The following is a 4300-nucleotide window of genomic DNA, read 5'->3' as shown; positions in this document are numbered from 1 at the left end:
CTTTCATATTTGGGACTGGGGAGAACGGCAGAACTTTCCTGGGGGAGAAGCAATGCTGCTGACTGCTGGGCATTTGCAGCCTAAATGGAAGCCAGTAAAGGGCAGGAGGACCTGGAGGAAGCATCTGCCTTGGAACTGAGTGAGCAAGTCCGTAGGCTTGGATGGGAGAAACCCTACACCGTTGGTGGGAGGCGTTTGCGTTAAGCCTTCTAGTTTGTATTCCTAGTAGTGTGACCCAGCAACTTTTAAAAATGTCTCTTTTTTTCTTGTTTTAAATTATAATTTTTTTCTCTCGCAAGGTCCAAACCATTTATCCTCTACCTGTACCTCTGGTTTCTGAGTCTTATGAGGTCTGCCCTAAATGAGCCTAGAGTAGAAGCAAAGATGCCATTTACCTCCGTTCAGAGTGGACCAGACTCATTCTAGGACCCACACATGCCAGCCTGCCCAGGCAGGGTCAGAGGTTAGCCTGGGCCGGGTTGAGCCAGATCTGCATCTTTTATCATTCTGATGAGAACAGAGGATTTCTCTGGTTTGTTGTTGTTCCTGTTTTTCTTTTAAGATGGTGGTGGTGGTTGTCAATTTTGCATGTTTGGAAATGGCTTTTCTAAGATTTTTTTCTGGTCATTCTATGTCTTGAGCTACGAGAAGACTTATGTAACGGTGACTTATGTAAAGCACACTTCTCTGGTATTTTCTCCAAAAGACTGACAGCACCAAGTCTAAATTTATGAAAGCTAAAGCTTACAAAGAATTAACTCATCTCTTTATAAAAAAAACTAAAAATTGATCCTTTAAAATTACCACAGAACATTCTGGTGCTTTCCCAGAGAAAAAGAAGGTAACTATGAGGAAGGCCACTGTTTCATTCTCGTAATCAACTATGAGAATGGTCGTATCATTTCTAAATGTGTCGGGGGTGTAGCAGGTGCACGATCAAGCAGGGAAGTGAGACGATACCCATTTAGAGGTGAGACTCTGGGAAGACGGCTGAATCTCAAATAAAGACTAAAATCGTAATATTATTATTCCTGTAATGTATTTTATTTTTTCCAGGTTTACCAAAGAATAATTGACAAAAAAATTGGACTGTTATTTAAAGCGTATAACATGATGATTTGATACATGTCTGCATTATGAAACGATCCCCGCCATTGAATTCATTAACACATCCATCACCCGACATATTCATTTACCTGTTTTTTTTTAATTTAATTTTTTTGATAAGAACACTTATGTTCTACTTTCTTAGGAGATTTCAATTATACAATGCAGCATGATTAATTATAGTCACCATGTTAAACCTTTGACCCTCTGATTTTACTCATCTTATTAACGCAAGTTTGTACCTTTTACCAAGTTTTTCTTACTTCCCCCATCCTCTGGTCCCTTGCAACCACTTTTCTAGGAGTTCCACTTTTTTCATCTTTTTTTAAAACCTGAGTCCACATGTAAGCGATGCCATGCAGTATTTGTCTTTGGCTAATTTTACTTAGCATAATGTGTTCTAGGTTGATTCGTGTTGTAGCAACTTGCAGGATTTCCTTCTTTTTAAAGACTGAATAACATCACATTGCGTGTGTGTGTGTGTGTGTGTGTGTGTGTGTGTATAGATATACATAGATCACATTTTCTTTATCCACTCATCTGTCAATTAAATTGTTTTGATACCTTGGCTTGGGAAAAACCCTGTGATGCACATGGTGGTACCGATACCTCTTTGAGACAATGATTTCATTTCCTTCGGATATTTACCCCAAAGTGGGATTGCTCAATCATATGGTAGATCTATTTTTAATTTCTTGAGGGACTTCCATACTGTTTCTTGCAGTGGCTGTACCAGTTTGCATTCCCACCGATAGTATAAAAGCATCCCTTTTTCTCCACATCCCCACCATTTGTTACTTATCTTTTGACAATAAACACGCTAACAGGTATAAGGTGATATCTGATTGTGATTTTTGATTTGCATTTCCTCGATGGCTAGTGACTTTTGTGTATCTTTTCATGTACCTGTTGGCCTTTTGTTTATATTCCTTGGAAAAATGTCTGTTAAGTTCCTTTGCCAATTTTCCAATTGGGCTATTTGGTTTTTTGCTATTAAGTTGTATGAGTTTGTTGTATGTTTTGGATATTAACCCCTTATCAGATATGTGGTTTGCAAATATTTTTTTTCATTTCATAGATTGACATTTAATTTTGTTGATGGTTTTCATTGCTGTGCAGACTTTTTAATTTGATAGAGTCCCACTTGCTTATTTTTGCTTCTTTTTTGGTCTTTGTTTTTGGTGTCAGATTCAAGAAACCATTGCCAAGACCAATGTCAGCTAGCTTACCCCTCGTTTTGTTCTAGTTTTCTTCTAGTAATTTTATTGTTTCAAACTTTAAATTCAACTTTTAGTCCACTTTGAGTGGACTCTTTATATGATGTGAGTCCATTTTCATTCTTTTGCATGTGGATATCTAGTTTTCGCAACACTATTTATTGAGAAGACTATCTTTTCCCTACTATTTATTCTTGGTTCCTTTGTTAAAAATTAATTGACCATGTATGCATGGGTTTCTTTCTGGACTCTGTTGCATTGATTTTTGTGTTTGTTTTTATGCCAATGCCATACTTGTTTTAATTACTATAGTTTTGTAATATAGTTTGAAATCAGGAGGTTTGATGCCTCCAGCTTTGTTCTTCTTTTTCAATTGCCTTGGCTATTTGGAGTCTTTTGAGGTTCCTTATGAATTTCAGGGTTATTTTTTTCTATTTTGTGGAAAATGCCACTGGGATTTTGAAAGGTATGTATTGAATCTTTAGATCATTTTGGTTAGTATGGACATTTTAATAATATTAAAGCCTTAGCTGTTAGAGTACATGGAATCCTGTTTCCAAAAGTGCAAAATTTAGATCTAGGGCTGCGTTTCCTAAACTGTGACCGAAACACCCAGGAGTGCCTCAAAACTCAGGGCACCACAAGGTGTTTTAAAATTTTGAGGGAAACCAGTGATATCTGTCAGACAACAAGAGAATGACTAGGTCAACGAGGTTCATGCGTTCAGCGTTAGATTATGCTTTATTTCTATTGAAGACAGCAAATTTTTGCAAGGCAAGTCTTGTGTGAAAACTAGTGTGAAACAGGGAATGACAGTTGTGGTCTCTGCCCTGATTCCAAGATTTCAGAAGTTGTGCAGTGTCCAATAGGCATACATATCCAGGGATAAGCTTGCGGGGTTATTTAAGAATAAAACAAATATATTATTTTTTCTTTCCATGTGTGTATTATTTTCCCAAAGACTACTAAAATATTAAGACTTAGGTATTTATTAAGGTTTTTGTACCTAACAATAAATGAAACTTTTAGGTATTTCTTTTAGCCAAGAGATGCTGTGAAAAAGTTACTAAGACACTAAAGTTTTCACAAACCAAGAAAGTTTTGGAAACTGGACTAGGGTGCCCCTAAAGATGTAACCATCCTGATGAACACCCCCTGAAACAGCAAGGGACCCTTCCTATATGATTTTTCCAACCCTGATCTCTTCTGATCCGGCTAAAGCAGAAAGATCTTCAAGTTCAAAATCGGAAGGGTTAGGTTTAATTTTGTTGCTCCTTTCTAGCTGGGTGACCTTGTGAAAATCACTCATCTTTTTAAAAATTTGTTGCCTCATGCGTGAATGAGGATATAATGTCTACAGGACTGCTCATGAAAATCAAATATGTGTAAAATTACATTGTGAAGAGATGTTACTGTTCTTGTGACTGATAATATTACCAGCTTGGAAGGGTTCCGGTGTTTCCCCTCACTTTTTGCTCTGTGCCTATTTTTTCTTGAAGAATTTTTCTTCTCAGTCACAGGTTAGAATATCTACATCCATCTAAGTCCCATCAGGGAAAGGTGGCACCCTCAACAGGCTAACCGGGCCAAGTTTAAAGAAGGGATTATCTGCCTGGGTCCCTGCAGGGTTATGGGAACCCACAGGGAAGGAGGAAGGGGTAGCAGCATGGCAAGCTTTTACCCCGGGGCTGGCTTCATAGAGGTGTGGCCAGTGCAATCTCTCAGGGGCCTGTGGTCAGGAGTTCCCCACATTAGGTTTAATACTCTGCTCTCACATTCTTGAAAAAATTTTTTTAAGTTTATTTATCTATTTGGAAAGGGGGGGGGGCAAAGAGAGAGAGGGAGAGAGAGGGAATCAATCCCAAGCAAGACGAGGCTCAAACTCACAAACCGTGAGATCGTGACCTGAGCCGAAACCAAGAGTCAGGCTCTCAACCAACTGAGCCACCCAGGCTGCCCACATTCTTGAAATTTTT

The sequence above is a fragment of the Herpailurus yagouaroundi genome, unplaced genomic scaffold (assembly GCF_014898765.1).
Source record: "Herpailurus yagouaroundi ecotype Mexico unplaced genomic scaffold, PumYag 198, whole genome shotgun sequence".
Classification (NCBI taxonomy): Eukaryota; Metazoa; Chordata; class Mammalia; order Carnivora; family Felidae; genus Herpailurus; species Herpailurus yagouaroundi.
The sequence above is the reverse complement of the archived record's forward strand: the minus strand, read 5'-3'. Positions refer to the sequence as shown.